Source organism: Leptinotarsa decemlineata, unplaced genomic scaffold, assembly GCF_025532065.1.
Source record: "Leptinotarsa decemlineata unplaced genomic scaffold, Ldec_3_MD MMD2_tig00026361_RagTag_RagTag, whole genome shotgun sequence".
Taxonomy (NCBI): domain Eukaryota; kingdom Metazoa; phylum Arthropoda; class Insecta; order Coleoptera; family Chrysomelidae; genus Leptinotarsa; species Leptinotarsa decemlineata.
The window spans coordinates 8,592,162-8,616,610 of record NW_027412704.1 but is presented as its reverse complement, the minus strand read 5'-3'; the positions used below and the strand labels follow the sequence as shown (position 1 = coordinate 8,616,610).

Here is a 24,449-nt window from a genome sequence, read left to right as displayed (position 1 = left end):
GTAATTTTCCAGAACATATTAGGGAATATTTCACAATTGAAACTCTGTATTAGGGTAATAACCTGATATATAATGAAAAAATGAAAAGTTGTATAATAAATCAATACAAATTAGGTAAAACTTATTTCACTTTGTGATATATAAAACTCAACATTCAAATTAACATAAAGGCAAAAGTGAAATATGTCCATTGTAAAATAACAATATATGTGAAAATACATTATAGTAATACAATACGTATGTGAAATAACATTGGAATGTTACAGTGGAGAGTATGATAATATATTGTGAAAATACAGGGAAATTGGAAATATGCAGTATGGATTTTGTATTATGTGAAAACACATTATTGAAATGGCAAATATTGTATGAGTTCTTCTGCAAAATGACATTACCTGTCACAGAATTTTGAATTATTTCGAGGAAATTTACTTAAAATATTATTTAAAATCACATTACATTACATAAATATGCAGAATCATTCCAATTCATATTTTACCGTTTCATTAATATTTATGGAAAAACACATGTTCTCATGTCATTCTCCATTATATCAACGGTTTTTCAGTCCAGTCATTTGAGGTTTTATCTGCGGAAAAATTACTACTGAGCTGAATTTTGGTATACACCTTCATTATGGCGTTTTAATGAAGATGTGAAAAATCGACATTGATATCGTGCTGGCTAAAAAATTTATTAGGGTCAATAGGTCACGAAAATCAGTTTTTCGGGAATATCTCGCGACCTATGGCTCGGAGGTCAATAAAGGTCATAATAAAAAATATTCCTCATATGATTGTCTACAAAAAATGTCTCCTGCATTTTTCTGTAAAGTCAACCGTTTTCGGGCTAGAGTGTTGAGAAAGCGACTACATTATGATGATGCACTCGTTTCCGCACCACCTTTGAGGTAGAATGCAAGGCGCGTTTTTTTATTTGTACATTAAAAAATGGGGATTTTTTTTGTATATTCATGTATATATTGTATGTATGCATTTGTCGCTGATATCCTCAATTTCAACTTCATCAAAAGTTGCTGACAAAACATCGAGTAGATTTATTGCTGTATTTAAATCAACATCTTCATCATTTTCTTCACTAGTGGACTCTGCGATTAAAAAAAATCTGTTTTAAAATCTGTTTTTCCGTTAACCAGCTGTCGCACCCCTACGAACGACAACCCTCAGAAGTCGAAACTTGTGCGACATAAGGATTAACGAGGTCTCACCTTTTAACGTGTGATTCCTAACACGGGTTGGACGATAGCAAGTGAAGATCGATCGTTCAGACTAGGGCTTGAACCACCGACCAACACGGCAGTCAATTCGAGTGAGTGAACAAATCACCCACGCCGAACCGCTTGGCTACCGACTGACCACGACAATGTCCACAAGCGTTAGAACATCTCAATCCAATTTTTTTACATCCACATTTGCCGCCACAACCTTTTGCACAATTACAAAAGATTGTGTTTAGTAATCATAGGGTGCTGGTGGCAATAAAGTTGTTACTGTTTGTAATACATTATTTTTCAACTCCCAACCCCACTGTTCTGGAACAATTTTTTTTCCTAGCTAGGTTTGTATTTGATAATAGACTGTTGAGTTGCTGAAGAAGTGGGTGGTAATAAATGAAATTTCACAGCTGTTCTTTGTCTTGTTAGTTTAGCAACGCTGCAGTATCTGTAATTGTCAATTGCATCTTCTGATTTTGGAGCACCGTACATTGTTAGTAGAAAATGTATTCCTACATTGACAAGGACATCTCGAGCGCAATTTTCTTATTGGAATATTTCTGCAGAATTGTGTAAATCGGGGCTTTTTTCAAACATCTTCATGACCTCTATAATATAATATATTATTGTCACAAAACTCCCGAGTAGAAGTCAGAAGTTTCAAGAAAACTACATTGATAAAGAGCAATAGAGTTGACGCCTTATATGTATACGATATACAATACCCTATGTGAGTGCATTTTACTCGCTTTCTCAGCGCTCTAGTCCGAAAACGGTTGACTTTACAGAAAAATGCAAGATACATTTTTTGTAGATAATCGTATGAGGAATAATTTTTATAATGACCTTTATTGACCTCCGAGCCATAGGTCGCGAGATATTTGGGAAAAACTGATTCTCGTGACCTTTTGACCCTTATAACTTTTTTAGCCGGCACGATATCAATGTAGATTTTTACATCTTCATTAAAACGCCATAATGAAAATGAAGGTATACCAAAATTCAGCTCAGTAGAAATTTTTCCGCAGATTGAGGTTTAAAAAACCTGAAATGACTGGATTGTTTGTTCTACATAATTTATAATGGACTGTCTTCGTTACAACCACTGTTGTATTCTCACATGACATCATTTTGGTTATTTGTGGCCAACGTAATGTTATGTGAATTTACACAAAAAATTTACCAAGACAAAAAAGGAGGAAAGAATTTCATCACTTGTTGGGTGACATCTCCGAATCACGATATAAATCATGGAACTCTGGTCGAGAGTTTTATCTTTTCGAATTCGACTGTCCTCAACTTTTTCCACTCAACTCGGAAAGCTCCAGTGCCATTGTTCAGTTCCTGTGTCGCGTCTGCAAAACGGCTCGGCGTATCAAAAGGATTGTATATCTGATCGAAGTCGGGGAAAATGAAAAAGTTCGGGTGGAAAACTCGAGATGGATAAAGGAGTTGTGCAGTTTCCTATTTATTGAGTTTCGAGCGAGATAAGGGACGAACGCTATGTGTATGCGGGTCGAGTAAGTGGAAGGGGTGCGACAGCATGGCGGCCGCTGTCACATAGCTCATTCTTTGCGCACTCAGCACATTTTAAAATGTATCAACCCCCTATAAAATTACAATAAGATATGTCCTCTTGCATGTCGCGCATTTTATATGTGTAGACACATACAAACAAAGAATGATCGCGGTTGTTTCATCCGCCGCACAGAATTCAGGGATAACTCAGTTGTTGCAGTATCTATTATGACGTCACGGATGTTGTGGATAATACTCTTGGGATATCCAATAAATATATATCAGAAAAACGCTCATTGTGTTAGTCGCATATCATCAGTTTCACATGCTTAGTAAACTTCATCACCAATCGTAAACCTGTTCACGATTTACGATTGGTAAATGAATCACTTCTTCTCAATATTTGAGACTGTCAAGTTACAGGACCCGGTTCAAAATGTTATTAGTTTGCTCTCCTATTTCACAATAGAAGTCCTCCTTAGTAATGATTGTTCTACATATATTTCAGTATAAGATGAGATGTGGATGTGCATTTGAAATATAAATTATACCCGCCCCAGAAGATAGTTATTGGTCATACAACCAGATGTCAATAGTACATTGGCGAAATATCACTTAGGTGGGCGGAGAACGATTTTACGTTTCTACGCTGACTCATTTTAGTTAGCGTCCACCAATCTGTAGAGGTATATACAATTTCTGTATTGGGTGTTAGGCATTTTCTTCTAGGAGTAGTTTTTATTTGTTGATGAATTCCTTGCTGTTTCATATTTCTATTCGATGCCTATCGAGCTGTCCACATGTGTCGTTTGGTCATAAGTGAGTGGATCTACTCGACTTTCGAAATGTATTTCGAAACTTCAGTTTCGCCCATTCTGAATTAACCTGTTTTTTCCACTCCCGTTAATACACGATTTGAAAGAGGTAGTTTCAAAAGAACTTCCAAGGCTATTGTAGACTTGATTGTCATTGCCTTCATTCAATAAAAACAATGACACATGTGAGTATTTACATTATGTTTGTCATATTTTTATGGGCATAATTTGCTGCATGACGAGCTATACACGTGTGAGTCATACTAAATAATAGTAATAAAGCTTGGAAAACAGTAAGGATTTGAATTATAGGCTTATAAGGATGATGAAGTTTAACTGAGAAGCAGGAAATGATACTATGTTGCTCTTCCACTCAACCTCAAAAATACCTTCTCTTATACCAAAAAACTGGAATAAATGGGACTAGTTACAACTAAATACACCCCGATACAAATATTATTCATATGGAAAGTAATTCGTTTCAATAACCAGTAACTATTACCAAAACAGAAAGCATATTTTTTTGGGAAAGAAAGTTTTTGGCTTTCTACTACTCCATCTGATACAAAAAAAAATGGATGAGAGAATCTTCCAAAGAAAGGAAGGATTAATCAATTTGAAAATGAGTAACTCTATACATGGATGTGTAGATCATGCAAAGAAGTAACTTTCAGACACAAACTGAAAGAAAGTCCTCCTGAAACAGCTACTTTCATATAAACATTGAATTACACGAAAGAAAAAAATTCTTTCGAAACAAATACTTCTATATGAACACTGAATTATACAGAAGATACTTTTCTCTATTCAGTTTGTATATCGAACATTTGTGGAGGAATAAGAATCAGATATCATTCACAAGAGTTCTACTTTGATTAATTAATCACTCCTAAAAATATAACCCTTTCAAATCAGAAAGCATATTATATCCCACCAGTAATTAATTATTCAAAGCTAATAAAAAAGAAAATCTTCAAACTTGCAATTTCGAGTTTTGTTGAGTTATGTAAAAATGGAAAAAATGGAAAAACACAAATTTTAATGTTCATAATATATACATCAATGCACTAGTGAAACATATTTTTTTAACAAACCACGAAAGTTTCCACATGAAAGACGACGTCTGTCATATGGAATTTTCAAACAAATTTGTGATATGATATCATATTTTTTCGAGAGATTTTGATATTCCGTATTCTATTTGAACTTTAGAACTTTGAAAGTTGGTACTTATTGTCAATCCGGCAGTGATATACAATAGTTTATTTTTTGAATATTAGTCCCATTGAACTTAAATCAAAACATCAAGGTGAGCAATGATTTCGGTGACACTCTGTATACCCTTGTCATTTGTTGTTTAGTATCTTCATAAATATAGAAAGAAAATTCTTATTCAGATAAGACAAGTTTCACAATCAGCGCTATACCACCACTTGCAAATGATGAAAAAAAAGATAGAAGTTATTTAATTTTTGTGCACGGCTTTATAGTCCAAATCGTGCGCAATTAACAAGTGGGAGAGAAACCGCGATAAGTCAACTTCTATGAATTTTTTTCGCAGTGCATGAAGATAAAGTGGCAGGGAGCGCGAAAAAGATAAACCATAATTAGCAGGATGTCATTTACACTTGTTATTTAAAATTAAATTGCCTGAGTCACAGATACTCATCTCTGTTTCCACCCTCCCTTTTTCGTAACGCGAATCGCATTTTTAAAACAGAAACAGAGGTTGAATTAGGCTAGCCAATATTACTGTGTTTAGAATAATATTTGTAGCATTAAATCGACAAGCTTTTCTGTTGAATTTTACTGAATTGTTCCTATTGTGTCCTTATTGAAGTTATTGGCTTCATCTCAAATCAAAAGTTGATGATAGTATCACAACAATCTTTTGCAGAATAATCTCCCAAGGTCTGAAAGTGTCTAAAATGGTTTGAAATATCGTCATAAAGTAAGATTGATTGGCAACCTTTTTTTTTTTAATTTTAATTTTGGTTTTTACTGTTTGTAATAGTGTTTGAACGTTATTGAATTTTTTTCATTGCTCAACCCTACTGATTCATTACCATTTCAAGTCACAGATTAGCTTTTTTATACTGTCATTTCGGAATTGATTTCTTTTTCAGTTTTTGACTATTCCGGTGTTAGAGTTGTTAAAATTTGATTAATAAATCTTCTCCCACATTTCAAATTTTTTGGATGAAACCAGAGCCCAGAAAAAAGTACAACCACATTGGAACTGATATATTATTTCCACAATTTTCTTTCTGTAGCTTTCCAGCAGAGCTGAAGACAATAAAACTACACTTTGTAGCAAGACAATCAAAATATAATTCATGATTTGGTATCAATGGTGTTGAACAATTGAATAATATATTGCTCTTTCAATTTTCTTCACAATATCAGATCTGAAAATCAGTGACAGATACACTTTCGAATTTAAAATTTGCTTTGTATTGAATACTTTATTAATGCCATCAGTCTGTAGTTTATTCATAGTATCTTGTTAGAAGTATAATTCTCAGCAATAGATAATCAATTTCTAATGACTTGACGTTCTCATTTACTCAATGTTTTTATTTTAGCAGAGATGAAGACGGTATGAAATTTATTGCTATGATAATTAATACCGCTTATTGATTATATTGCTCTTCGGCTTTCTTTATAGTGTTTTTTATTAGAACAGGCGATCTAAAAGACTGCGACTTTTAGCAAAAGATGATCAATATGATTTGTTTGATATTGAAAAAATGATTATTTGTTTGGTTTTTCTGATTCTTTTCATGATGTTTTCACCTAGAATATAGTAAATGAACTTTTTTAGCAAAGGATTATTAATTTGGAATAGTATAGTGTGGAACAAGTGCGTAAAGTAACTTATTCCACACGATGTGTACGAACAATCAATACGAATGGCCGCAATGAGTGTGGAATGGTTTATTCGCATGAGTAGCATACTATACTTCTTCTACGATCAGATTGAATATATTTTCATTAAACTCCAAAATACTTATTTAATATTTAATTTTGAATGCAAACATTTTCATTGATATGACCGCATTAAGCAATAATAATTGCAGGTACATAATCTTGAAGTTTGCTGATTTTTTTAGAAATAGATTTTCATAGCAGCAAGCCTTGACACGTAGTGACATTGCCCACTTCCTTTACCAGATCACATCCAGCTGATCGAAAACAACCTCACGATTTTTCCCTATTCCCATAGTTTCCAGCGTATCGCCGCGGGGTGAAGATAACTCTATCACTATATCGCTGCTAGTAATTAACAGAATCGTGATCTCACGTGAAATCGCCGTGTTGGAGGCCTCGATATTGAATGAAATCTGCAATCAAGATTCTCCCGTAACATCTCAATAACCGGCGAGTATTGGCTAAAAATCCACTACACCAAAGACATGCTTGTTTTCACTCGAACGATCAGAGTGATAGTTGCTTTATGTACCTTCTACTCGGATGCTGTTAGTCTGGTTGACGAATACCATTTTAGCGAAAACCTGACCAAAAATTATATCATACTGTCATCAGATTTGGAATGGCATCTAAAAACTTTTTGAAAAAGAAGGTCCGGCAAAAATTGCAAAAGTTATAAACAGTTGAATGAAATAAGTATTTTTGGAGTAGTTGCCGGACTTTTTCTGCAGGTGGTGCAGTGGTATATCCTACTGAATCGACTGCAGAGAGAGCTTATGACTAGTTGGAATTAATTTTATTTCTTCGGGATATTTAGACGGTTTACTTCGTCTGAAATGACCCTCCCGGTACTGACGAGGAAACCGATCTATCGCTCTATCGGTGGTCGTCCCGACCTGCCTTTCATATATATAAAGTTACTTGCGATGAATCTTCCAAGTGGAAGACGTTGCATAAGTGCCTGATGGTTTTACTTTAGCTTTCTGTGCGGCATTGTCTGGAATTGCAAAGGCTGCTTCTTTAAAGCTTGAAACACCATTCCGAACCAGAAAACTTTACACACCTCAGCAACTTTTAATGCTTTATAATGCTCAGATCAGACCTTCTTTGGAGTATTGTTCTCATGTATGAAGCTTTGCCCCCAAACATACCCTGAAGTTGTTGCAATTGAACCATCCGCTTGTGTTTTGGAGGCGAGACCTTGCTAGCAATTTTTGTTGAACCAAGGTTTGCCGTTAGAAGTTCGTTTCATTGAAAAAGGAAGATATCTACCATCGATGATAGAGTAACTTCCGTGACTTCAGAAGCACAAGTTGATGGATCTTCAGAGCTGAAAAAAACACCTAGCCAGAAAAATTTCGGAAACGATCTTGAAGATCCTCCCAATCAGCTGATCTGTAATACCAAACTTTGCACGACTTAGATTGTTCCCCAACATTTATGGGTAATTCACTCAACACTCTGGTCAGTGACATAAATGAGTAGGGTGAGGGGAATTAAAATCCCCCAAAAGCCTTTGCAGAACATGCCACCGTGGACCAGTCTACCCAAGCTAAGGTGTAAGAAATCGTGCAGACAGCTGAATGGCCGCAGGGTGATATGCGGTCATGAACGATCTCCTTGGAGAACTGGGCGAAACTCCATTGTAATCAGCCTACTTCTGGTAATGCAGAGCTCTGCCAGAGATGACCAACTCTTTCCTTGCTACTCGTGGGAACATACATTAATGAAACAACAGAAACAACAAAACAAAAACCAATCCCGCAGATGGACATAAGTGCTCACCTCAATCAAAGGCGGTGGCTGGGGATGAACAAAAATGTCCACCCCTATCTACCGCTTGGAATGAGGCTGGACATAGCAGATCACCTCCTGCAGCAAGGGTACTTCCTACGGCGGGCGGGAAGAGCTCCGCCTTGAATAAAGGCAAGGAATCGGCTGCCCCTGCAGAAAAGCTCTCTCACCTGTGTACCTCCACGGAGAGAACCCCAAGAAGGTTGAAGAAGCGCAACGACAGTAATATCGCTGCACATTCCAAAATCTTAGCGGAGGCCACTGTGAGACACCTCAAGGTTGCCAAAGAAAGTGTGCATTCGGCTAGTCTCGGCCTACACCTGCCAATATAAAGGATATGTCTCCTAGTGACCTCTCCACCTTCCTGGAAAGGACAGGATGACCTAGGAGGACAATTCCTCGGGAGGATGTACATGTGGCCTAAGTGCTGTGAGTCTACACTCACCCTCTCTACTTTAAAGATACCAGATTCACTCAACACTGAAATGAGTTTGTGGTCAGAATATCCCAATGGAGACCTTACGGTGACTGTGTAAATTTCTGGATTGATTGTTAGGTATAGTTCCAAAAGACTAGCATACTCTCCATCACTGTTAATTCATAACTTTCGCAATTTTTGCCTGTCCTTTGAAAGTTTCATAAAGTTTTCAGTTTCCATTTCGTTTCCATTAAAACGGCTCTCGTGAACTTGACTATCGGGGTGATAGAGAAGGCTGCTGCTTTATGTACTACTCGGATGTTTTAAAGACGGCAGAGCAGTCGATCCATTCCCGAGATAAGAAACCAACGTATTTACCCGAGAATCTCTATATAAGTTTGTTTACTGCATTAGTGAATAATTAACGGTTTTCCGATGTCCTACTGCCAGCAGCGAAGTCTCTGAATGACGTTCGCTTTTTTCGTTGAATATTCGAAGCTGCCTTGACATGGCCACCTCAGTTTCATCAACTTGATGGAGCGAGTGAATCGATCTGTATCATGCTAAGTAGGCCTGTTCCCTCATTAGAGATAAATGTAAATAATGTGGGGCAGGCGACTTAACCTTTGCCGTGTCCTGCGACTTCCTTTTGACAACATCCCAGCAAACTGTGTTATGTAATATTCATGAGAATAATTAAAAAGAGTCGAGACGGCATTTGCGTAGTTGGAAAATAAACAACGGTCAAACGTTAAACTAATGTATCGATTATATAGAAGATGAACACCATTAGCGACATAAATTTCCTTAATGACATAATTACTCATTATAAATTAGAGAATTGTAAGGAACGTTATGAAAACGAAGTTGAATTGAATTCTAATAATTCAATTAGAACATATATAAACTGACTTATAGACTATCAAAAGTATCTATGACCTTACAGAATACTGCATACATGAAAGTTCAATGGAAGATGATGTTTGTTTTCGAAAAAGGACTTGCAAAAGTGTCATCAGAAATTGATTCATTGACATTAGTTGACAGTGACTCGAAATTTTCATCTCAATTGATTTTCAACAGAATTTTCTAAATGTTCTCTCTAATGATCTGTAAGATGAATCAGGCGTTACAAGTATCCAATCAAAAATATTGTTGTCGGTGATACTTTTTGAAGTTATAACTTATTATGGTACGCTTTGTAACGTAACGCATCAGTATGTCTGGCTTCCCTTTCTCCTCACTCTATCGCGACGGAGAAGTATCTCGCGTGGGCACAAAATTGTTGTGAGCAATATGTCACGTCATCGTAACACGTCGAACTATTGGAGGCAAGTCTACTAATGAGAACTTAGTTATTATTACCTAGATATGGTGTTCATTCAGTGCATGATGGAAGAAGTAATTTTGACGATTTTCCTACTCTTCATTACGAACTAAGGTGTCATTAAAAAAAAATTACAACTATACAAGAATCAGTTTACACATTTCATTATAGTTTAGTAGAGAACATACTTAAGAAGAAATCTGGGACCTGTTATTTTTGGAAATCGTGTAATTACGCCTAATACTTGTTTTAACACTGAAATAAGTCGGTGAATGAAAGTAAGCTTTCTCTCTCTCTCGCTCTCTGTATATACATAGTGTTTATGGTTATTATAAAAATCTTACCAGCAAGCACGTAATATTCTTTCATTATGTGAAACGTAGCTTAACAATGATGATACTAATTTTGTGTATGTACATTATTAGTATCATTATTTAATCCTACAAAAGTAACAGTTAGCTTGGACTCCCTTATCTTTGAATAGTCTCAATCTCTAGTGAATTGTGTCCTCTTCTCGTGACGATGGAGCCTAGTTTTGTCATCCATGAAAATGAAATCGGCTTCAATTACATTTCGGAGAGGATAAATAATGGGTTCAATAATGTTTCGAAAATATCTGTCATAGTATCTGGAACGGGAATAAGCTGCGTAGGACGACCATGCATTATGCCTCCCCAAAACATTACTGATCCTCTTTGGTATGGAACGACTTTTCTAGCAGAAGATAGTCTTTCTTGTCGTCCTGGCCCTCACCAAGCTCTGTGTCACCGACTATCACTAATTAAACCAAATCTGGTTTCGTCCGAAAAAAAAGGACATTTCGCCACTGAGCTAAAAGCCAGTTTCTGTGTTCCTGTGCCCAGTGTAGACGAGCGGCTATGTGTCTGGGAAGTAGCCCTTATGCCCTCCTGGATTGCAAATTGGCTCTAGCAATTCTCCGGCGTATTGTGATCCTGGTAATTAATCGACCAAACTTTCTTCTTAAATGAGTTCGGTCTGCTGAGACTGTCATGGTTTGATTCAGACGTACATATCCTGCTAGATACCGATTTTCTCTTGCATTAGTTACCTTAGTACGCTTAGTTTCACGTCTTCAGTCAACGATGTTGGTCCCCTGGTACTTTTGCACTCTTCGGATATCTGAAGCGCAGGGAATCCTTAGTCTATCAGCGATTTGATGATTCGGCAGACCCTCATCATTCATAGCCACTTTTCTTGCTCTATAGAACACTGAAATTCTATTACCAGGCATAATTGCAAAGAAGGACTCAACAATCACTTAAACATGCTAAGTCGATATGAACCACTTTTGAAACATTGGTATCTAAAATTAGAGGAAATTGTTTTGGTAAACATTTTTCCATTCCTAGCACAAATGAAAGAATTGAAGATGAAATGTACATAAAACCAGCCATGATAAATATTTTGTTTTACAATTTACGAGGGGGGTCCAAGAATTTTGGCGATGTGTGTATACAGGGCCTTCATTTCAAAACTTCCGACCCCTAGTACTTTGTTTAGCAGGGACAATTTGTCGTAGGCAAAAACACACGTCAAGTTAGATATCGAACGGGAAGTTTGAAACCAGTGCCAGTGGTATTTTAGGTTTAACCCCCTAGCTACCCCCACTTAATAATATTAAATGGCACCCCCTATCTTGTAACACATCATTTTAAAGATCTTAAAAATCCTCACTCAACCCCGTTTAGAAAACTGAAATTGTTTGATCCGTTCTCGTAAAATAGGGCAAAAAAAGAGGGTCAAACCTAAAATACCACTGGCACCGGTTTTAAACTTCCCTCTCGATATCTAAATTGACGTGTTTTTTGCCTACGGCAAATTCTCCCTGCTAAACGAAGTACTAGGGGTGGGAAGTTTTGAAATGAAGGCACTGTAAGTACATACACAAAATGATCAGTAAAAATTTTTATTAATAAATAACCTTTCCTTACATCATCATATTAAGATACATAAAATTTTAACTAATAACCTGAGCTTTTCTCAAGTCAAACGATTTCAATATTAAATAGTTCAACTCAGATTAGTTTTAGTTATCACTTATGTCGGGCGTCCCGAGACGCACACGTGTTTTATATCTTTTGAGTTCAAACGAAAAACAAAATTCCTGTTAGACTGTAAAAAAATAAAGAAATTGTTCAAATTTCACGGACTACGTAAATTGGATTAGTGATTTTTTCATTTTCTATATTGGTATACCCGTCTCCAACATATGTACACATTTTCAGCTATTTAGCATGTTTAGTTTGTTGGTGACGGGCACAAAAGTGGAAATGTTTTTAACTTACGGCAATTTTCTGCTATGAAAAAAAATGGATCGAAAAATTTGCATCAAATTTTGTGTAAAAAATTGAATTGAGTACTCAAAAACAGTTGAAATATTGACAGTGGTATACGACGATTGTACTCTGAGTCAGAAAAATGTTTACACGTTGTACAAGCTTTTCACAGCTGGACGCCCCAACACATCAAAAACCTATGAAAATGTTGAGAGAGTGAAGAAAAATTTTATGGAGAATCGGAAATTTGGGCATGAAGCGTGTGGCAGCGAAGTTATTTACAAAATTGCTTGATTGTGACCAAACATACCATCGTATGAGCATTACTCAGAAATATTAGAGACGTCCACGGTGATTCTGATATGCTTGAAAAGGTCATAACTGGTGACGAATTATGAGTATATTATTATGACATCGAAACCAGAGTCCAATTGTCTTATTGGAAGAACCCAGAATTACTGAGATCATAAAAAAACGGCAAGTTCGATCAAATGTCAAGATTTTGCTCACTGTTTTCTTCTATTACCGGGGCATAGTGCATCAGGAGTTCTTGATACGTGGTCGTACTGTCAATAAGGAGTATTATCTTGAAGTTATGCGCCACTTGCTAGATGCAATACGAAGAAAACTTCAGATATTGTAGTTTTGGCCAAAAACAACACCGTAATCATGCCTCAGCCACCGTATTTACCAGATTTGGCCCCTTGCGACTTATTCCTGTCTCCAAGATTGAAGAGACTCATGATAGGACGATGTTTTGCGATGATTAAGGAGACCAAAAGTGCTTGTCAGAACTGCTTTGGTGGTGGAAAAAATCGCTTGCATAAATGACATAAGTGAATTATATCTGAGAGGGACTACTTTGAAGGGGACAAAATAGAAATTGATGAATAAGTGAATATTTTTTGAGGAAAATGAAAATTCTGCTTATTTTTTGACCAGACCTCGTATAAACGGAAAATTGTTTGCGCTAAACAAACAGTTTATTCTGACCAAATTTGCTTCAATCAAATAAACGTCAAGTAACATGCAAATACCATTCACGACTATCACAATAACTGTGGGAGTTCTTGCACGTTCCTCATGTCATCCAAGTCGATTTTTCTCGCAAGAACATCTCAATGCCATTTATCAAAAATCTTTTACATCGTTACACGTGATTCTTCGAGAAGTGTATCAACCTCGATACGAACCAACCACGAGTGTGTAATGGTGCGACAAATTTTATACAGCAGCATATTATATGTCAGGATAAATATCCTCAGACGTGGACCCTGAGATACGAGCCAAGCCAACTAAGTGAAGCGGTTCAAGAAGAATAGAACTTAAATAAATTTATAAAAGCTGATTTACGGTCGCTTGTATCTCCTGCAATGTGAATCGCGATGGAAATTTATTTCACAAATAAGTTTTCGAATGTATGTACATGTTCCGATCGTTTTTCAGCTGCTGAATGAAGGTTACGAATTTTCTAATGAAAAATTGAACGCTAGACTTTTAAGCCAGTTGCACATTATTCCTAACTAGAATTCGCACAAAGGCTATTATTTAGTTTTGGAAACGTTCAATTTTCCTGAAAACTCAGTTGTTTCCAGCAAAATACAAAAAAAATGTTCATAACTGAATGAACAAACGAATAACTTCAGTTCAATAAAACATTTCTTGCTCATGCGGAGATAAGTGAAGAATATTATTGGATGTCTTTCAAACTGTCAATAAAATTATGAAATTTTTTATCTAAAAGCCTTGTGCTAACCAATGAATGGATCCGAAATTATTTATATACGAGGGTGGTGCCAGAAGTAATCGGCCTAACCTATGGAAGGCGGTAGTTTGAAAAATATCACTGTATCAGAAAGTACACAATCTATGAAACATATCTTTCAAGTTTGAAGACGCTGCATACTTTAGTATTTGTATGGAAGCCATCAATAATGAACGTTTTCGGTGAATTTATGAAAATGGAGAATATTGGTCATCGGTATGTGGTACAATACTCTATTCGAAAGGCTTCAGCCCAACCGATATGAAAACTGAACTGGATTTTACTCTGGATACACAATTTTTATATTCCTCATGGCGATCAATTGAGAATACCCCCCACGGAACAGCTAAATTAAAAAAAATAACTCCTCAGTATTGGAATAATCCTGTAAAATAAACAGCCAATTTCTATTAAAACTGAAAACGTGTTCTGTAACCGTTTTGAATCTTTGTTTATTGGTAAGTATTACTATAGTCAGCTGGTTAACGGACCGATAATTTCATGCAGTATTTTGTTCTTTTCCTTATAAGTCTAATTAGTTTTATAGTATGCTTTCTGTTTTCAATTGACTTACCATATTATGTAGATATTGTACTCAATTGGCGAAAATGGATTATTATTGTTATATTATTATCGAAATGTTTACCTCCTGAACGTAAACTGGAAAGAACATAGCTTGAAAAGGTTGATTTTTTATTTAAATAAAGGTCAAGAATGACAATGAAACTTTGCATCTTCAAACACTTGAAAATTAAAAAAAAAATCGAATGATCGGTGAAGTGAAAGTTGATAAATGAATAAAAAAAAGCAGCTTTTTGCCTGAAAATTTTGTATCGGACACTTGCAAACCATATCAAGGTTTGGGCGTAGTTTTTGAATCATTTGTTAATTATCCGATTACCAAATTTCTATTTCGACTCACATAAAGTTATATTTCTGAAAATCAATGACCTTCATTCGATATTGAAAAGTACAAACTTGCTGAATTATCATTATCATTAGATATTAGCAGTGCTTTATAATGGTGTTCCCGTTTTTGCTATTTAAATAAAAAAAAATACAATGTTTCTTAACAGCAGTTTTTTCTTCAGTGTACTTCGGCCAATCAAAAAACTAATTTCAGACAGGTTGGAGAGGCCTAATGATAGGTTTCTGACGTTTTGGATGGTTTTTCTAAGAAGTTATACGTTATTATTAGTTTTGGGCAATCATCAATCAAACCATATTCTACACTTAGATCACAGCCATATCATTTTTCAAAAATAACACACAAATCCAAAGTCACGATTTTTTGCAGTTATAGGCAATTTTGAATGTCATAGTCATTGAAGGAGAATGGTATCTTATGTTGTTTTTGTTCGTCGAAAACTTTAGGAAAACAACTCACAGTATGCCATTAAACAACTTTTCCTAAAATTTGAACGAAGTTATTCTAAACTTTCTTGTCAAGTTAGTGCTGTCAATCTGGCCTAGAGTTGTAAACCAAGGCAGTCACTAATTCTAGTTTAGTAAAAAACTTGTTCACTTCTACGTTCCTCTGAATATAAACACATTCAAATCACGAACTGGGTCAATAAAGAACGACTTTATAAGTTCATCCTATCCTCCCTTGCTCACGAAGACTGCAGCCAAATTTGCTTTATCAAAATATATCGTCATCACATGAGCTGCTTCTTCTATTGTCCGCCGTCTCGTCTAAATCTATCGATAATTTATCGACATTTGTTTTATTCGCTGACAAATTGTATGGCTATATTTTTCGAATAAAAGTTTTTAAATATAAATGGCCCGTATGCGTATATATTCTATGCGTTCCATCTGCCAAAGCTCAACCTATCGAAAAATGCAGAGTTTTATTGAACAGGAAATATTTTGAAACACTTTCAAAATTTATGGACCGGAATATTCAAATCGGTTTTGTTGTGTTCAGTTTCGTTCGGAAAACAACTGAAACTTTGTGTGTTTCCTTTATTGTAGGTTTGAGAAAATCTTACACCTTTTTATTCTTTTTCTATATTCACGGTACAATAATATTATTTTTTCTAACAGCTTAATGTCTTCTATATTCATATATTATTCGTTTGGAACCTACATTAGAATTAATTTTTTCTTGAAAGTGGACATACGTCAATGAAATTGATTATTTCATTGTGTAAATGAAGTTTCATTTGAAGTATTGAAAAATATTTTCCATAAACCTTATGTTACCCAACTTCATTCAGTAATTGGCCTTCTCAAACAAAATCTAAATTATTACAGACTCCCTGCTGCTAGCCTCAGGCGTCCGGAAACAGGAAGTGTTGCCAACCACACCAGGAATTTCTACTCAACTGGATCCACCCAGAAGGAAATACGTACTTCAACCAAAATTGGACTCTCCATTGTGAAAACTGTGTATACTCTTAGTGGATAGTGTAAAATATTTATAATCCAAAGTAAGATATTCGAATAGTGATGAAATATTTTTGAACAAATCCTTTTATTTCGATCGTAAGTTTGTATAAAGATAATTTGTGAATCAATTACTTGAACATACGTAACTGGTTCATTGTGCCATACCCAGCAAAACATGGTCAAAATCCTGAATTGAGTCGACCTTTCCTCATCGAGTTTCTTAATTGAATGGTGTTCTTTATATAGTATAGTGGATAAACAAACAAAACCTGATGAGGCTACCGTTACATGTCCCTGCCTAACATAACATAACATAACATTGAATCACTAAAAAAATACACAGTCGTTTTGATAGAAAGATTAAAATGCTAGGTGAATTAATATGTACATTTGCGAAACACACATACAGGGCATTTGGATGCAAAATGCTATTTTGCATCTAAAATTTATGTGCATATATATCGTTAAAGAGTACTTACATATAATTTATTCACATTTTTCGATGGTTTATGAAATCATTTATTAAAATGATTGAGAACATTATGGTTTACGATTGAGTTAGCAAACTTGTGGCAGATTTCAACCAAATGGGCCAAACCACAACAAAACTCAGTCGAATTCGACAAAACAAAAACCTGAATTGCCAATACCAGAAACATTTTAAAGACTTTCTGTTACAATCGACTGTTTCTGTTAACAACAAAGATCGAAATGTTTCGGTGTTTTATATGTGTTTTTGTAAACTAGGTTCGCTATATGGAACCGGCCGGCGACAACGACAAGCAACTATTCAGATATAACAGGATTCGATGAAAAAAAAAACGCAGCCTATTATAAAAATATAATCTGAAGACGATCGAAAACATTTCACAACAAAACAAGTGACACGAGACCAAGTTTTTTGTTCCTATTTTTGAAAACGAAACTAGTAGCGAGAGAAATCGTTTGGTGGAAATCCGCCTTTAGACAAGTATCAAGCTAAGTCAGGTCTTTTGAATTTTTCACAAAAACGACATGTACGTCATCAACAGATGATGCTTATGTTTTCATCTAACTCAAAAATTGAGATGAAGTCTTAAACAATCTTGTAAATTCACAGGATATTAAGTTTTCCACAAATAATCAACGCAATAATTACTGTTCTAGTTGTCAAAAACACAGGAACTTAAGTAGAATATGCCACATCAATCCTATATTACAGAGTTCAGTGTGTATAAATTTCAGTTAGATGTTACAAAATAATTACAACATTTTTCAATTTGTGGGTTAAGTGATTATTTATACTCGACAAAACGTTTTAGCAAAAATATAAAACAACATTTATATCATTATCAAAGATGACGATTATCAAAATTAATATTACTCAGTCCATAATTGATTCTCCGTGATATTGTTGATTTGTGCGTCTTTATTACACTTATTTATAAGCACTCAGATTGGTTTCTATTATCCCTATCATTCTCCAAAGTCCTGAATAAGTTTCGGAGTTTCAATGTAGCGTCATGATTTTTCATTCAATAATAATAATCAATATATATATATATATATATATATATATATATATATATATATATATATATATATATAATTAATTATTATTTATATTAGTATTAATATATTATTATATTATTTATATTAATCGAAGGAAACTTGAAGACGAAAGGGCGAAGTATCAGCTCAAGATGTTTTTCAACTCAACCGTAATCCTAAAAACTTGAAATATATAACATCATTTCTTGATGCAGCTATACAGGGACATGGAGCAAGAACCCTCACATGTTTTGTTAATTTTAACATTATACTGTACAAAATATACATTTTTTGAGGAAATTCAATGAGGAAAGATTGACCCAAGACTAATTTTGTACTAAAACGATATACGTAAAAGAAAATCCTAGTAGGTGTTAAGTCTAAATTGTGAAAATATAAGTGACTGAGTTTATATACCGGGTAATTTGAAGCCACTTCCTGTTTGGAGTCTAAAAAATTCAGCTTGGTTGGTGTTTTTAGATTTACCCGGTATCTTGAAGGTGTACATATATAAATCTTTTCCAGTTTTTTATTGAATATCAAGTAGCAGTGCTCTTTAATTTTCTACATTTTCCAATTCATTTTCGAAGTAAGTGATTCAAGGCAATTGGTCTGTGCAATATTTGATTTTTGGTGTAAGAAAACGGTTATAGTTTTCAACTGATCTAGTATTTTTTCATATGAAAGGATCTCTATATTCTTTTTTGTTTAAGGTTCAACTAGGATAGTTCTATAAGTAACTATGTCCACAGCAATCAGAAAAATAAATATCGGTGTCGTTTGAAATATGTCGAGTGGATTTGAACAATTTCTATAATGAGAAATATAAACATAAAAATTCTTAAAATAATCATTAAAGCCATAGAGTATGACGATGAACTGTCTTCTGGACATTTTATCGTTTTTATATCAGATTTTTGAAAATTTAGTTTGTTCAAGAAATTGTCCAAATCCTTCAAAGTATTTAGCTGAATTGCCCACTCACATTGGATGAGAAACAGCTAATTTATGTACATAAAATTATTTTTTTTCGACTAATTTCATAGAGCACCGCTTATACTTATTTAGAGACACGTTTTGTAAAATTGTACATAAAAAAAATTAAACCTCCTCGCAAGAATTTATAAAATTGTGCGTATGGTACCGTAAAGTATAGCTTTAGAGTAAAATTTATATTTGTGGAATACAGGGTGATTTGTCGGTAGTCATTTCAATGCAAATGCCTGGATCTAGATGGTATTAATACATTCTGCAGACATTGAGGAAGTCGCAGTAACAAAAACAAAACACGAGATGTTTGTGTTCTGTGTGAAACTATCTCAGAAAAATATTCTAGGGCTAAAAAACTACTCTTGAAAATATAAAAACTGCACGTAACATGAATTTTTGGTAAAAGTAAATAGTACTTACTTCAGTAGTACTTTTTTTGAATGAGTTATACTTTTTGTTTAACCCTTGTTCCACCATTTTCCCACTCAGTAGTTATTAAATGAGGTAATATTATTATATTATGACTTCAAAAAGTTCTTCTGTCATTTTAAATATTGTTAAACTTTTAGTTGTATTATGATTTCAAATTTCCTCATATTCATATAAACCAAATTTCCACATAAACAATATGGAAGAACCTGAAAACAATTGATATAGGACTAGTCATTTAGAGTAAATATTAACTAATTCGAGTGAAATTTTCTCACTGCCTAGTTTGAAAGAATGAAAATTGATTTAAGAAGTTTTCCTGAAGGTTTTGTAATAGATGGTTGGAACTTTCACATATTACAATTTAATCTATTTATTCATTCACACAATGATTTAAAATACTCTATCAGTTGGTCTCATCTTCACCAAGAAAAATTTAAGATACCAATCGAACATTTCTAATCATATCAGAAATGTAAATTTTATCGATTTGATCCGATATCAACAACTATCAAAGCTCTAGCATTTTTGTAAACAATGAATTGTGAAAGAATGGAAGTAATATAATCTTGGGGAATTTTGTTTTACCATATTTTTTATTACAACTTTCTTCAATTCATTTAGGCGACTGCATTATATGTGGATGATATTCGAAACGAATCATCCTGTATTTTATGTCGATGAAATGTTTGTAACGGAAGTACAACAAATGTATACGTAAACTGACTACACTAGGTAGAACCCATGTGTAAGAAAAGAATGGAACTTGTACCTTGCAAGCCAGTGTGTTTGGGCTGAAATTGGGCTGCATTTTTCATGATACTTAAAGGTTATGTAAATAATGCTGTAAAATTCTCATAGGTTAGGGATAGAATGTATACTGTTTATCTAGGTATATTGTTTGTTTGTTTTTGGTTTTATATTATAAAAGTTTTGTTGCTTATTTGTTGCTCAATATTTTCTCCTTTCCTTCTCTGTCGTCTGTGTGTGACTGTAATTTATTTTAATAAAAGTCATGTTCTAAAATGGCGGTTATTATTTCAAAAAATGCAGTAATCAAATTGGAATGTTCATTCTTATTTTCCAAGATGAAATTTAGCGAGAAATATAATTTAAATACTGGTATATACAAAATTATTTAGCCAAATACTAATATTTGAGTTTTCACTTTTTGGTTGAATGTGACTACTGGGATCAAATATAGTTAGGATTTTCGCACTGTTCCAAAACTTTGACAATCTATTCGGAAATATTGCCACAATTATAAAAGATGAACTGAATATCAAAAGTGAATCTCAAAAACGTTTTCTTCGAATCAAGAAATGACTATGGCAATATAATAAATGTTTGTACAACTGTCATTAAAAGTGACATTTTTAATGGTTGTCAAGAGTATTAAAAGATGATTTTTATAAAGTAGCGTGCTAAAAATTTAACACTAGTGTTACGAAATTTTTCCACCAAATAGCAATAAACAAAACATACTTATTTATATTTCAAAAAAGTTTTATTGTGAACAATAGATGTAGATTCAATTAAATTCTGTTACAAAAGTATTATATACATTAATTACATTATTTATGAACATTAATATAAAAAGTACAATCAGATCAACTGCTGATAATAATACCTTGCGATGTTGAAGAGCCTTGTAATATATTTGAACTATCTGAGTTGACAATTTCATAGGCAATAACATTTGAGTCTTGAAGTGAAGATAACGATGCTGTAATGCTAAAGCCAGCTCTTAGGATTATTCTTTCAGCAGCTCTTAGGATTATTCTTTTAAAAAAGCTATTGAACTTTTTTAAAAGAAATAGACTGATCGATGTAACCTTCAGCTACTGTTGTAGACTTCCAACCTCCGTGCTTCTTAATATCCGTTATATTTGCTCCTGATTCTACTAGCAAAGAAGCAGAAGACCTTCTGAAACAGTGACCTGTAAATTCCTTTGGTTCCGGGAGGTTCAGAAACTCAGGAATGGTAGAGAACATTTTCCCAAACATGTTCATATCAACTGAGCTGGCACTGCATTTATAATTTGAATATTTCAGAAAAAAACTTGATGACTGATAACAGAAGGGCGTAATGCAGCGTGTTTATCAACATAGTCAATGTTTTTTTCAACAATACAAAAAGAACGACCTATTTTCATGTTTGTATGTGGATTTTGAACACTCAATCATTTATCAATTGATTTCAAGTCTTCTGTTAATAAATGGCACAGCTTTTCACGCTGACAGGCTCCATATATTCCGAAATTAGTAGCAACTTTTATCATCAAATATTTTTCATCCGACGCCTCATTTATAAATCTCTGGACTTGGTCAAACGTAAGAGTTTTTGATTTTTTTGACCCTATAACTTTCATTTTTCCGCTTCAAGATCGTTATTACCTTGAAATATTCGCTTGTATTAACACCATATTCAACGAGCGCACTCGACTTTATCATTGAAAACTTGCTCCACAAAGTTGACGAGTTCCATATTTTTGACTTCTCTTCTAAGAAGACGGTTTCGCTGAATTTTCCTTCGACGTTTTTAAGTCTACACCAGCTTAGAAAATTATAATATGCGATGTCGTACTGCTGAGCCGAGTACAAAAAACTCTGCTACGCTCGTTTGCAACTTGCTAAGCGTGTTTTGCAAAATTTTCACTCACAAAATAAAACCTTACTTTAAAAACTCATATCATAAATAGGTAAATTGCGATAGCCATCAGTGACATCGAAAGACAGACATTTTTTCAAAGGGGTAATTTGATTGTTTAAAACTTTCTATCAATATTACTGAAGTGTTATCCCAACACCAAACCGTTATTTTAACCCCTCGACACGTGTTTCGATCACCAAGTGATTACCTTCACGAGGAATATTGAACTGTCAATTGAAAATTGTTTGATGATACGGCTTGCTGACTGATTAGTTTTGTATGATTTTATTTGGAGTAAATTGACGTTTTAACTGGTTTTGACAGAGCTTAACCACCAGAAATGCCTGTTGATGACTTTCACCTAAACTTTTTTTCAATATTAGAACTACAAGAGCTCTTCTTATAATGTCATTCTGAATGAAGGTTTGAAGAGGATGATCTCAATATAATATGAGTTTTGATTCATTTGCACTAGAAGTTGAATTTCCGAACTTTTCTGTATAAGTTTATCATAACCGCAAAAATATCCTGATGGAAATAAAACCAACACCTATATATCAAATAATACTTTTACCAAAATTCCTTGTGAATGGAGATGCATACGTTGTCTTCTACGAATTTTAAGGTAGTGTAGGTTATATTTTGTTGTCAAGTTAGAGTTTTCAATTCTGAGTTTTGTAATTTGTAGTAGATTCACTTAAATGAATTATTTTTCATTCATGAAATGGCCTATTGAAATAAATATAATGCTGTTATATTTCAAAACATATAAACATGGTATTTGTATCATTTCTCCAGTAAATAGAGCTTACATAATCCAGTTAAGAACTCAAAAAACATCTTGAGTTTTACGAATCAGATCTCCAAAGTTCCCATCTAGTCATCAATCAACTGGAGAAATATTTTTTGTTAGGTGAACAACTTCACGGGGCGAATTAGCTATATTGATTAAATGGTATGTGATTACAAATAGAACATAATTACAAAAAAAACTCTCCTTTCTATATTGCTAAGAATATTAGTCAGGATCAGTATGAATCACTATCTCACTAAAATAACATATTTTTACTTTAACATTCAAACCAAACTTTATGAAAACAATATTTTCAGAACTTCCAGAAAAAATTTAAACTTCGATATTAACTTTTTTATTTCTTTAAAACACAGAATTCCCTGAGTGTCTACTCGGTATGCCGTTACGACTGGGTCTCATCTCCAATCCCCTATTTTGCCATTAGCTCCAGTTTCCTTCTTTTCAAAAGAGCTTACTCGATATTTCGTAGCGAAGGTACAGGTACATGCGCAACAAACTATTTTTGTGAGCCATCTTGCTCCGAATTGTCCGATTGATTCATCCCTTGATTTTTTTTTCCTTCCAGACATGAACTGCCTTTTCAGAGGCGATTTTTTCTTCTTTCACTTCAGGTGGTATGAGAATTCCATCTTCGTCATCCATGTACCCATAGTAATCTGCGCAGATCTCTATCATCAGTTCCGCTGTAGTCTTTCGGGGAGGAGGCGGAGGCTCTTGTTCAAACAACTTGCGAACCCCGGGCAATTCTTTTGCAGCACCGAAATACTTACCTCTTTTCTTTCACGTTCCATACGAGGCCCCACTCTCTGATAGTCTGGCCCTCCCAGCTCTTTAATCTGAACCTCCAAGCGGCGCCTCTCTCGGAGAAGTTTGTTAATTTCATCATTGAGATCTCTTATTCGGAATTCTCCAAGACACGCATTTTGTATTTGAGTAACTTTCTTGGCAATTTCTCTGATGATCTGCATTCGCCACATTTCGCAAGCACATAAACTTTTGCACTGTGATGCTAGATGAGGCCTCCGGTTTTTGTGCTTGCCTATTCCTCCTAACTGAGCTGCTCGCCATCTGGCTAAGGTGGTCATAGGCTTTTCAGCGTTACGTGACATTTATTACTGTTATTGTTTTAGAATATTCAGTAAAAACCACGGCATTATGAATTTTCACTGTAACCTTAACAACATGATTCAATTTTCTGACTCATAAAAACAGATTACTACAAGTTGCTTCTTACGCTAATGTTTACAAACCACAGGTAACTACAATTGAGACTACCTTAATCAAATTACCTGTACCCCTACAATTTTTATATACCTGCAATACTTCTTCAATTATGATTACCTGAAGCATATTACCTCACTTCTACATCAATAATAATACTTCCCTCGGTTTTTTAAGAAAACAAGTTCAATAATGGTGATCTATTCTAATCCAGCGATTGGTAAGAGCGAACAATAAATGATTTTTCACAATATTTTTATTGTATTCAGTAGAGCTTGCTAAAAGATTATCAAAAATTATTCTTTCGTATTATATTTTT

At 34.3% G+C, this 24,449-nt stretch overlaps 1 protein-coding gene and 1 pseudogene across 1 annotated transcript in view; one reads left to right on the top strand and one right to left on the bottom strand.

Annotated features, from left to right (window-relative positions):
- The window catches only part of LOC141486635 (homeobox protein abdominal-A homolog), a 129,412-nt gene extending 109,027 nt beyond the window's left edge, over positions 1–20,385 (top strand). The window contains exon 3 of the mRNA XM_074184936.1: positions 16,359–20,385. The gene's annotated coding sequence lies outside the window, so the exon portion shown is untranslated. The remainder of the gene's footprint in view (positions 1–16,358) is intronic.
- A 2,933-nt stretch (positions 20,386–23,318) lies between these two features.
- On the bottom strand, positions 23,319–24,018 carry LOC111507396 (pre-mRNA-splicing factor ISY1 homolog pseudogene; annotated as a pseudogene).
- Between the last annotated feature and the right edge of the window lie 431 nt (positions 24,019–24,449).